The sequence below is a fragment of the Pithys albifrons genome, chromosome 2 (assembly GCF_047495875.1).
Source record: "Pithys albifrons albifrons isolate INPA30051 chromosome 2, PitAlb_v1, whole genome shotgun sequence".
Classification (NCBI taxonomy): Eukaryota; Metazoa; Chordata; class Aves; order Passeriformes; family Thamnophilidae; genus Pithys; species Pithys albifrons.
Window position 1 is genome coordinate 109,147,145 of NC_092459.1, and position 12,813 is coordinate 109,159,957.

The 12,813-nt window shown below is 45.8% G+C and overlaps 1 protein-coding gene across 2 annotated transcripts in view; it reads left to right on the plus strand.

Moving 5' to 3' along the window:
• The first annotated feature begins 12,064 nt into the window (after positions 1-12,064).
• Positions 12,065-12,813, plus strand: part of AFTPH (aftiphilin) — a 45,492-nt gene continuing 44,743 nt past the window's right edge. For both annotated transcript variants that reach the window (XM_071582067.1, XM_071582068.1), the window contains exon 1: positions 12,065-12,255. The gene's annotated coding sequence lies outside the window, so the exon portion shown is untranslated. The remainder of the gene's footprint in view (positions 12,256-12,813) is intronic.

The following is a 12,813-nucleotide window of genomic DNA, read 5'->3' on the forward strand; positions in this document are numbered from 1 at the left end:
ATTCCTTGTCTACTTTGTCTGGCTAAAGACTGATCAAAGATTTGGGGCTACAGGTTCTAATGGACCACAGTAACAGAGGGACAAATGATAGTTTAGTTTCTTAAACCTGGAGACTTCAGAAATACAAGACTACATTTACAGGCATTTTTTACTGCCAGTGGCATTCAGGGTGGTAGGGTCCTTGGAACAAAGAGAAACAGTGCCTGAATATTTTTTTTACTTATGCCTATTTTACAGTCTCTGTATCAGGATAATCCATTTTAATACACCCTAAGGAGAAAACCCTTAGATTCCTAACTAGGTTAGGGTATACTGAACCTTCTATGGTCAAAGAGCTAGGCAAGGGTGATCCTACTCTGACAGAGTGACAGTGCTAAGGATGTAATTTAAAGATAATGGATGTCAAAGAATGAGATTACAAAAAAGGACTGGGGCAGGGTCTTCTCAGTTCTAATGGCAGCTGGCTCTTCTGCAATATCCAGTGGAAGAATCTCACTGAGAGTAGCCCATTAGCTGTAAATGACCATGCATAAAACCTCAGAGGAAACAATTTTCACAGAGAAAAGCAATATTTAATAATGAAAAATCAGACCTCTCTTTTTTTTTTTTTTGTTCTTTGCAACAAAATTGTAAATCCATAGAGGCAGTCACATACAGATTTATTGCTGATCTTCAGAATTATTTTAACACCATCGAGTCCAAAGCCTACATATGTGTGTTAGGTAGATATCACTGCAGCTTGTTACAATCTACCAGCACAGCAACTTGTCACCTACAATCCCTTGGGACACGCCTCTCTTCTGGCAACCATTGCCTTGGCAAAAACAGTGATTCTGTTCTTTCATAGCTGAGCAATACCAGAGCAGTGGGAAGCACAAACAGCACCTCTGAGGAGGTCCTGTGGTCGTCATGTTTGCTTTCTCAGAGCTAAAAGGGTTGAATTAAACATCAAGGTGTTCGATCAGCCAAAAAGAACTCACGGGAATAAAACTGGTACTTGAAAGTTCATAGAAATGCTACATAGTTTTTCCCCATACCAGCTCATACAACTGCAGAGATTATTTTCTGTTCTTCATGGAACTCATTCATTCAATACCATAATTTTTGACTTCCAAAGGAGACTTGGAGACTGCTGCAGAGGCTTACCTAGGGCCAGCATTAGACTGGAGTCCAACACAGCTTTGACCTACTCCTATCTGCTCCATCTCATCAGCTCCAGTGCAGAAAAAGAAATGGCAAGATGCAGCTCAGGATGTAATGGTCCAGCCCATCCCACAGAAAATGTGACACTTCTCACACAGGAAGCTTTCCCACAGGCAAAAATGATCCTTGAAGAGCTATAGAGGTAAGTTTATAATGCAGTGATGGCTCCTTTACCCAATCAAGAGAGCAAAACACACCATAGACACTCAACTGCAGCAGGCCCTGGGGCACACTTGTAGCTGTGTGTTGCAACCAGAATACACATTAAAAAGAGAGCAAGAACAAGGTAATAATTGTGAAGGAGGAAGAAATCTATCTGATCCACTCTTTAACTGAATTAAAGGCACCACAGTGGTGTGCACATAACAGAATCTGGCTCAGAAGAAACCAGTCCAGCTCTGTACAAGCAAACCCGCTCCAAGACAAACACGAGCACGCAGTGACTTTGTCGTGCTTTGTAGGGGGTTATTACCCTGGATTTCTTCTATATAGCACAGTGTTGTGGCTCTGTCTGCCTGCATCTCTGTCGGATAGAGAACGGGGGCTCTTCAGAGAAGTGGCCTAGCTAGTAAGGGTGTTTAAGTGTCAGTCAAAGCCAGGGATGTGTAAGTAACACAGGCCTCTCTGAAGGCGCTGCCTGTAGGATAATTTAAGCTTGTCTTGATAGTGCAGAATGGCAGAGTGGAAAAATCTTCTCAGTATAACCTGCTGTCAAACTGCATCTAAAGACATTTATACAGAAAGAAGATCAGGAGACTTATGGATCAGCAGCCATGAGTGGATACACCAGTTATCCCTGACTTGCTGGCTATGAGCAAGAAAAGAATAGGTCAGTTTGTGACAGCTACCACAGCAGGTTCATGCTACATTTTCCTCACCCCTGAAGCAACTCTGCAAAGGGCCATCTGACAGCAATTGAGTTCCATCAGCACAATTCAGGTAAAATGATCCCAGAAGGTACAAGAGGACATGCTTGTGTGGGGCAGTCGTGTGTTAAAATGGCTATGTTATTTTTGAACAAAAGCTGGTTCATGTCCCACCACCTCTTTGAAAGAGAAGAACAAGCATTTGACTGGTGGGAGATCTCTGCAGTGCTCCTGGGACTCCCTCCTGCTCCACATGATCATGTGCACAAGAATCTTTGCTCCTTGAAAAAACCAGGCTATGGCAAACAGGTTTTCTATCAAGAATTAATTGCTGCTCAGAGAACAGTGAATGATCTCATAAACTGCAACATTTGAGACAGGCTGCCAAGGAGACAGAGGCCTGATTTTGGGAGATAACTGCATCACTAGCAAGGGTTATGCCTCTTGGTCTCTCCAAAGAGTTGGAAATTCCACCCAGCATGAAATAGCAGTATATACCCAGTATAAAAACAGTGAGTTACTAAGGATATGTTCTCTACCAGGGGATTTCTTGCCAAAGGAGACAAGACTGTTTGCAGCAAAATATGGATAAATATGGATAAAATATGGATTGTGGCCAAATTTGGAAATAATTATGTCTGTTCGGCTCTTATAACATTCCACAACTGGGCAATTGGCCTAATGCCATTTCCATGCAAACCAATTGAAGGTCCTCTTTCATTTAAATCCACTGAACTGTTGACCTACATCCAACCAAGCAGACAGAAAAGACCCTGTGGCCCATATTATAAACAATTTGATAAATGCAGGGAAATCAAGACAACAGATTCTCCTTTGAAATATCTGGCAATCAGCTTGTGCTGGGAATCGAAGCTCCTGGCAACAAGCAGCAGACCCTATAAACTGAAAGATTTATTGTGCTTATTAAGCTTTGTTTTTCATCTCAGTGATTAGAAACTGAAACCTGTGAGACAGATTCATCACTAATGCACACCCCTTGAGTTCAGTAAGTTTAGGGATGGGGTGGCTGCAGCTCTGCTCCCTGGAAATGCCACAGGCTGCACTGGGTTGGTTGCAGAGATGCAGAGAATGGTGAGGGGAGGCACACCTGGCAAGGGCTCCTGTACATCAGTGACACCATGTAAGCCTGATGGGATCATACTTGCCTTCTAGAACCAACAAGCTGACTCAGAGACAGCATCCCTTTCCCAGGACTGAAACCCAGTTAGCCAGGATTCAGAAAGAGGGTTCCTTCTTAGGGCCTAATGAATTTAAACAGATCGCTCAGATATCTGAATTTACCTCATCTCATCTTTCCTAGCTCTCCTCATGGAAACAGAGGTCTCTGACTGATCCTGGATATTGAAGGGGTGGAGGTTGGACTCCTCATCTGCCCCACTGTCTCTGTGCTTGCCTTTGTCATCCTGCTGTTTTTTCCCAACCTGTTCTCCACACTCCCCTCTGACTGTTCCTTCCCCCATTCTGCCTGTTCTTGGTACAAATGTCAGACCTCTTGCTTTTTTCTTTCTGCTGATAAGACAACAGCAGGGGCTGACACAGAGATTAACAGATCCCTCCACCTGAGGGTCTCCCCCTGGCTGCTGGTGCAGCCCAGGCTCGATGCCTGCAGGATTCTGGGGCTGACAGCACCTCTGTTGGCACTCAAACACATTTTAGCTATTTGCAGCATGGCATTTTCTCTCTTCTTGTTTATGACAACAGCCTTGTCAGGGAGTTTAGGATCAGGTATAGCCAATCTCACATATTTCTTGTATAAGAGCTTTCAAGAAAGCAACACTGTTTTTCTGAGATCTAGCCTTCTTTTGTGCCTACATCCCAGATGCTTTGCATCTCAATAAACACATCAATAAACACAGATCAACAAAGCAAACCTGTGGTTGAAAAATATGACAGGATAAAACTGGTACTGAAACAAGGCATCAGATATGAATCTCAAAGACAATGACAAGGAATTTGACAAATATCTGTGAAGGGAACATCTATCCTTGTATAGCAGTTGCATGTGAGACAGAAGTTGTCATTAACTCAGAAAAACCTCAGCCATTTCCATCTTAAAACCTGAAACTGAGTCCTGCTTTCACTTAAGCATAATGGACATTTTGTTATTCACTGTATATAGAAAAGGACATGATCTTTGCAAAAAATTCTCCAATTATTTTTATTGATAAGCATCACTGCCAGTCACACAACACTGGTTTGTGAGGACAACTTCATGGAAACATCTGAATTTGGCACCTGAATTTCACTGACTGTGCTGACATACAGAAAAGAAATGAACTTGTGTGATTGCAACAAGATAGAATCATAGAATGGATTGGGTTGGAAAAGACCTCTGAGATCATCAAGTCCAACCCTTGGTCCAACTCCAGTCCATTTACCAGATCATGGCACTCAGTGCCATGTCCAATCTCAGTTTAAAAACCTCCAGGGATGGTGAATCCACCACTTTCCTGGGCAGGCCATTCCAATGCCTGATTACTCTCTCTGGAAAGAATTTTTTTCTGATATCCAACCTAAATTTCCCCTGGCAGAGCTTAAGCCCTTGCCCCCTTGTCCTATTGCTGACTGCCTGGGAGATATTACAAGTCTTCTAAAATATATGTTAAAAACCACCTGCAGAGGTAAGTTTCAGTATTCCTAAACCTCAGAAAACCCCAACCAAACATCCCCAAACTCTAAAATTACTTGGAAATTAAAATGTCTTAAAATAGAAGTTAATAAAGATTACAAAGCATGTATGCTACTACTCTGCACAGCTCAGTATGCCAAAGACTGCTGTAATGTTGCCTGTCACATACACAGAGTTGGTAGTTTCTACCTTGGAATTTCCCATCAGCTGATGGATGTTTGGAGGCTCTTGACTCCCTTTGAGACAGAGAGGAGCTGAGGCACAAGGAGGGAGGATGATTATGGAAATCACCTCACCTTTGTCCAATAAATAAATTAGTTCATTAAAATGGAATAATGGTCTCAAACAATTTTTAGCACTTTTCATCTTAAATGCAAAAAGCTCACAAGCCATGCCTCTTAAAGGCAAGCAACTGTCTTGAAATGAGTAATTTTGATTTTCTTTTCATACTGGCTTTCTGCATTTAGAGCTTGTATTAAAAAAATAATTAGTTGCACTGTACTGAGGACTCTGGAAATCTTGCTTTCCTCCTGATGGCTGAGGTACTCACACAACACCCTCTTCTAGGAAGTATAGTCATACCTTGGTTTGGCTACCGACTCTGCTGACAAGCCTTGCCACCATTAGTAGGTACACACACTAAAATACGCTTTGCGCACGTTGCTGATGAGTTATGTATAAAAACAGGTTGAGGCCAGGTGTACACATAATATTGCCACACTGAAGCCATTAACTTCCACCACTTGGAGGATGTGGTCTAGACCATGGCAGGTAAAGTGAGGCTGTTCTGATATTCATGATCTGGTTAATCCACTGGGTAGCCCTCACATGGCAAGAATGTGCCTTCATGTTCATTAGATGCTCCCAATCAGCTGTAAACGTGGTCAGGACTCAGAGAGGAGTTCCTTAAAAGAAAAAACAAGCAAACAAACAAAATAAAGTAAAAACCCCAACGCAACAAACCAACCAAAAAAACCCTTCCCAACAAACCATGTTGAATGGCAACAACCCTATTCTTGCCCAACTAAGCCTGAGACAAAAGCCAAAGAACCTACATACAGATGTAGGAAACTTCTAAAATAACTGCCATTTCATATTTTTTCTGTAACTACACGGAGTTCTTTGTGGTTAACACATTCAGGCCTGTTTAAGGACAGTTGTGGAATTTTTAATGGCCCATAAATCACAAGAGAATGGGCTGCTCTTGTAGCAATGCCTGCTCAGCTTCCTACTGTGACTCCAGTGCAGGCAGCCAGGGAGATTTGTAAAAAGTAATTGCACTCCAAACAGAGGATCTCTTTGTTCCATCTAAAACACGTATTACAGTGTTTTATATTTTATGTCATTGCATAAAGGAGACAGTCCCTTGCTTGAGGAGCTGGGAAAAGTTAAAACACCTTTGTTGGATTCCCAAAACAAGAGCAACCAATGCCTGGTCATTCTGCATGCCCGGAGGTCAATGCTAAAGGAAGCAGCAGTGATGCAGAAGATGTGGGCATTTGAGATGTTTACTAGAGTATCCCAGAGCCTCTGAAAAGCTTTGAGAGGGACTGAAGTCCTGCAAGGAAACTGAGACCATCCCATAGGGATTGTCTTAACAGCTAACACCAAGCACAGGGAGGCCAGACACTACAGCAGAGAGACATGTGAAGACCACATGGTTCAGAAATTAATTCAGGAAGTCTTAGAACTACAGCAAAGGGGGATCCTAGGGATTTTAGCTCTACAAACAGGTTACAGACCCAGGTGGGCTCTTCACAAGGGGGTTTTTGAAGTGGTTGGATGATGCCCTGAGGAAGAGCCAGGCAGTCTGCACTGATTCAGGATGGAGCTCAAGGCACCAACCACCCCTTGAACAAACAAGAATCCACTGCTCATAGATCTGTTTTAGATCTTTCAATGCCAAAGAACAGTGCAGTTAAATAACAGGCAGCTTTGGTAACAGTTCATTCTCTGCTCAGCTGCAGCTTTGTTTAACTCAGCTACCAGTAACTGCAGAATTTTTCTTTTACTAACTGATGCCCACTTAGAAGCCAGCAGAAAGCACATATTATTCATTCAGCTAGCTTTGATAATGCCCATCTTATGAAACCACAGCCATAAAAAAATTAAAGTAAAGCTTTTGAGGCTGACTGGTGAATTTAGTCAGAAAAGCTCTTTCTGCTTGATAATGCAGTAGTTGGGGTAATTTCAGCTCTAAGGGTCTAAGATAAATGCCCTTTTACTGAATTAAAAACATTTCAGAGAAACATACCAATTCATTTTCATGTCAGGATGGGAAAAAGTGAAAAAACTGTGTGAAAATGAATTTGCAAAGGTTTCATAGAACCACAGAATCACAGACTATGCTGAGATGGAAGAGACTCACTGAGTCCAGCTCCTGGCCCTGCACAGGACACCTCAAGAATCTCACCACGTGACTGACACCATTGTCCAAATGTTTCTTGAACTCTGTCAGGCTTGTTGCTGTGACCACTTCCCTGGGGAGCCTGTTCAGTGCCCAGCCACCCTCGGGGGAAGAACCCTTTTTCTGAGTGCTCCCTGACTCAGCTTCATACTATTTCCTGGAGTCCTGTCACTGGTCCATTTCCCCTTGTGAGGTTATTGAAGACCCTCAGTCTCCTCCAGCTGAACAGACCAAGTGCCCTCAGCTGCTCCTCATGCGGCTTCCCTTCAAGGACCTTCACCATCCTCATTGCCCCTCTTTGGACACGCTCTAATGGCTTAATGTCTTTTCTATATTGTGGCACTCAAAACTGCACACAGTATTCCAGGTGAGGCTGCCCCAGTGCAGAGCAGAGCAGGACAATCCCTACTCTCCCGGCTGGTGATGCTGTGCGTGAGGCCCCCAGGACACAGTTGGCCTCCTGGCTGCCAGGCTGACTCAGATTCAACTTGCCATCCACCAGGACCCCCCAGGTTCCTTTCCATGCCACTTCTTTCCAGCATCTCATTCCTCATTCCCCAGTCTGTCTGTACATCCAGGGCTGCCTCTTTTCAAGTGCAGGATCTGGCACTTGCCCTTCTTAAAATTCATATGGTTGGTGATTGCCCAGCCCTCTAATTTGTCAAGGTCTCCAAAGACCATTTTAAATTCATTTTATGGATAATTCCAAATCTTTAAATGTCTGATTCAATTGTAACCTAAAGAAAAAAAAATGAAAAATTAAAAATCAATCAGGATTTCTTGACTATCTAGTTTCTGCTCAGCAGTGTTGCCAGACACAGCAGAGAGGGAAGTAAACTGCCTGAAATTTGGAGATTTATCTAGACTTTGATTAGAGCAAATTTCTTCTCCACTGAGTGGGGAAGCCAGAAAGACCTTACACTGCCAGGAGCCATGTTGTACTGAATGTATTTTTTAAATTAAAAAGAAAAAAGAATTGCACTATCCCCTACCAGTAGTATATATTTCAGAAGATGTTCTGCACCACACTACACAATATATGGTGCAGCTTTTAGTATAACTAAAGTTTATATTCAGGAACTATGTTGTAAACTTCAAAAGGAGAAATAAAAAGTTGTTTCCCTGTAAATACTACATACTCATTTTTCTTGAGAATTATGAATGCTTAAGTTTTACAAAGGACATGGATGTAGACCATAACAAGTTCCCCCTGCCATCCTTACTTCCCAACCCAAGAGGAGTGCCTGAGCCTCCAGACCACGCAGGTTTTTGGGAGAGCCTTTCTGAATCATCTTGACACACCACAAGACCTTTTTCCATAAGAGACTTCTGGGAGGGCTGCGCCCTCTCCTGACAGTTCAAGGCTCAGTAGCAGAGACTGATAAAGCTGCTTTGCTGCAGCCAAGAATTCAAGGATCAGCCTCGGAGTTACAAAGACCAGCCCTGCTCGACTTAAAACCTCTATTGCACTATGCAGAAGGGCTTCCTTGAGATGTGATATTCCAAAACTGAGATGAATCTATCAAAATTACAACTTTTTTTTCACCATGCTGTAAGGAAATAAGTGCCTTGGAAGTACACGCTCTAAAAACACCTCACCATATGTTTGAAAATGGATAGAACATCTCCATATAAGATACAGTTTTTACAATCCATGAAATTCTCTAAAGGAAACTTTCATATGCTAAAAAATATAACCTTGAAATTAGTGTTGTAGCCCATGAATTCCATTTCACAGAAGTAATACATAATATGGCTAAGGTTATTATAAAGAGTCAGTCTGCCTTTGCAAGCACATGTAATCTCTCCCAACCAGCAAAGCTTACACAGGAATGACTAAAGAAACCCTAAATCTTGTCAGTCATTCACACTATGTCTAAGTGAATATCACTTTCATTTTTTTAATGTGAAATGTTTACCTCTCATCTGATCCTGCACTGAAGTTAAATGAATTTTACGGACTCACAACTAGATACTGATTAAAGCTTCTGGTCCTAGAAACTTCTGAATACCATCAAAATAGAAAGGAAAGAAAATTTTCCTCTGATCAGATTGGCAGGGACCATTTGGAGGGATTTTCTGCTTTTCTTTGTAGCTTAGGATATGAGCCAGTTCCCCAAATCATCTGGGAATTTGACTTAAAAAATTTCTTTCTACTATAGAACCTAATTACTGACACGGTTGATCTTTCTGGCTCTCCCTCTGGAGCACATGATTGTGCTTGTGATTTTGGACTTTTGTACAAGAAGGGCTTCACTATTTTATTTTATTTTAGGGTGCTAATGTTGCAAAATGCGGAATATGTGAAATTTTCTTGAGAAAGGATGTTCTTAAATGTTTGATCTTTGTATACTTTCAAGCCTAATCAACAAAAAGGGAGACTTAATCTGTTAAACAGATTGCACCTAAAAAGTAAGCTCTAAAAGACAGGTGTTAGAAAAACAAATTACTTGGAAGAATCCCTTGCTAAGGTTTAGGACTGGACATGCTTCAATGATCTCAGACCTAGGGGGAGGTTAACAAACCATGGGAAGAAGGATGTACCACTGATAGTGGACACGAGGAATGCAGAATTTATAGGCCACAAGGACATTTGGCAGATAAGGAAGAAACTAATAAAGCCAACTCAGCAACTGTGCTGAATCAGCTCTGACTGGGTAAAAGGTAATTGTGGCGGGGGGAGATCGTGACCAGCAACTCACAGACCACTGACTGAAGAAACCCAACAACCCAAAAGAAGAGCAAGACTTAGCATGTGGACTAATTAGTCAGAGAAGCTAAAGAATCATTAGCCAATAGAAGATAGAATACTAACTAATAAGAGAATATGCAGCCAATTAACACTAATCCCTCTGCTAAAATGTATAAATAGTAAAACGTTTTGATAGTTGGTGTGCATGATTTGCAACACACCACTGAGCACCCAGGCTTGCACAACTCTGAAATAAATAAATAAATAAATAAATAGTGTCTTTCTCTTGTGTGTAATTATTGGCTTGTTGCACACTGGGTAATGAATCTGATTTTACTGGAAACACAAGAGCTCATGTTGCTGTGTGTGGAGTTTACAGGCACTGTGTTTATTCTGTATGATCATTCAAATTATTGATACAGCAGCTGTAAAAGAGAAGGTAATTATTATTTTACCTCCTCTAATTACATTATTTACAATAGGATGACTAACACTCATAGTCAATGACCACCAATTAAACACAGTTGGAATGGAAAATGATTCTTCATGGACTAGCACCACACACTCAGGTGTACTTTGGGCCCCTGGAACTTCATGGCTACTGCCACATATGGGGAAAAAAACCCCATCTAGTTGGTCTGTCATTTTTCAACAAAGTATTTCACTGCTTTTACAGGGTCTTCTCTGCAATTTGTAAAACACATTGTTGTACACTGCTTGAAGGTCAGAGATCACTGACTGCTAAATCACCCTATTTACTGTTCCCTCACGCTTCTCCTTCTGTCCTGCCAGGTTAGCACAAGCTTTACTCGGCGTTTCTGACACTAAGCTGAAAAAAACCAGAGAACAGCCACCAGGCGGCGAAATAATAGAGAATTAATCACACAGCCTCATTAATAGTCTCTCACGATTATCATCAGGTATTGTAACAGGATTCCTAACGTCACAGAAACACTGCATTAACTATACAATTCCCCTATGCTTTAGAAAAGCTCTCTATTGCTTATTACATTACCATATTAATTATAATTACTCTTAAATGCATTTGAGGCATTTTTATTCCACAAACCCATCTCAAAGTGGAAGTTCTATGAATGGACTTGCTTTGAGCCTTCCTCAGCCAAACTACTGTGGGTTTAAATATGGGGTGTGTATGTATGTGTGGCCTCTGGAGGAACACAGGAGGCTCGGAGATGACCTTATCACTGTCCAGTTCCCTGGAAGAAGGGTGTAGCCAGGTGGGGATCAGTCTCCCCTCATGGGCAACCAGTGACCTGACGAAAGGACACAGTCTTAAGTTATCCCAGGGGAGGTTAAGGTTGGACATCAGGGGGAACTTCCTCACATAAAGGGTGATGAGACCTTGGAATGGGCTGTCCCAGGGAGGTGGCGCAGTCACCGTCCTGGAGGTGTCTAAGCAAGGCCTGGACAGAGCAGTGTCCACCAGACCCTGGCGCCGAGTCCAGGATTTGCTTAGGTGGACACTGCTCTGACCAGGGCTGGGCTCCATGGACACTGCTCTGCCCCAGGCTGGGCTCCATGGACACTGCTCTGCCCCAGGCTGGGCTCCGCGGGCACTGCCCTGCCCCAGGCTGGGCTCCGCGGGCACTGCCCTGCCCCAGGCTGGGCTCCGCGGGCACTGCCCTGCCCCAGGCTGGGCTCCGCGGGCACTGCCCTGCCCCAGGCTGGGCTCCGCGGGCACTGCCCTGCCCCAGGCTGGGCTCCGCGGGCACTGCCCTGCCCCAGGCTGGGCTCCGCGGGCACTGCCCTGCCCCAGGCTGGGCTCCGCGGACACTGCTCTGCTCCAGGCTGGGCTCCGTGGACATTGCTCTGCCCCAAGCTGGGCTCGATGCCCTCGGGCCTTTCCGAGCCTGACCAGCCCCGTGATTCCAGGACAGCGCTTTGATATTCCGCTCCGCTCGCAGTTTCACTACTGCCGCCCTCCAGCGCGTCGCAGCCACCGCACGGAGCACAGCTCGGCCTCTCCCGCCAGAGCACGAGGCTTCCACGGTACTGAAAAACCACGCTATAATTTTTAAATTTTAACACAACACAGCCGGCTTGCCGCCGGACCCGGCTGCTTTTTGCGGCCCGTTCCAACCCAGCCCACTACGGGCCCACACCATGACACACCACAAAACGACACAACGCAACACCGTACGTCCCAGGCGGGTTTATCCCCATATTTCCCGGCCCGGCCGGACGTGACGCCGCCGGGAGGCGGTGGCGGGGCGGGAGGCGGTGGCCGGAGGGGGCCGGGCCGCAGCGACGCGGTTCCTGTCGCCCACAGCGGCTGCCCCTCCATGGCGGTTGCCGCGGGAGGCCGCAGATAACCGGCCGCGGCCCCTTCTCCTCTCCCCGTCCTCCCCTCCTGTCCCCGCCCCGCCCGCTGCCGCCATGCCCTCCCAGGCCCCGCCGCCCCCCGCGCAGCCCGCAGGTAAGACCCGGCGCGGGGGCGGTTCGTCCCCTCCGGGCCCGGCCGGGGAAGGGCAGCGGGGGCCCCTCGGCGGGGCTGCGGCGGCCGTGGCCTGGCGGGACAGCGCCGGCCTTCCCCTTTCGGCCCTAGGGGAGGGCGGCGCGGCCCGGCCGGGCAGGGCAGGGGCAGCTCCGCGAGTCCCCTTCGCTGCGGCGCCGCTGCTCGGCTCGTCCCGGCCGGGCTCGGGGCTCGGCGTTGCCCTCCGGCGTGGAGCGCGCCCCGCGGTTCTCTGGGGATCGGCTGCCCGGGGACAGGGGCGGGATGTGGGTGCCCTGGGGATCAGCTGCGAGGAGACAGAGTCGGGATGTGGGTGCCCTGGGGATCGGCTGCAAGGGGACAGGGTCGGGATGTGGGTGCCCTGGGGATCGGCTGCGAGGGGACAGGGTCGGGATGTGGGTGCCCTGGGGATCGGCTGCGAGGGGACAGGGTCGGGATGTGGGTGCCCTGGGGATCGGCTGCGAGGGGACAGGGTCGGGATGTGGGTGCCCTGGGGATCGGCTGCGAGGGGACAGGGTCGGG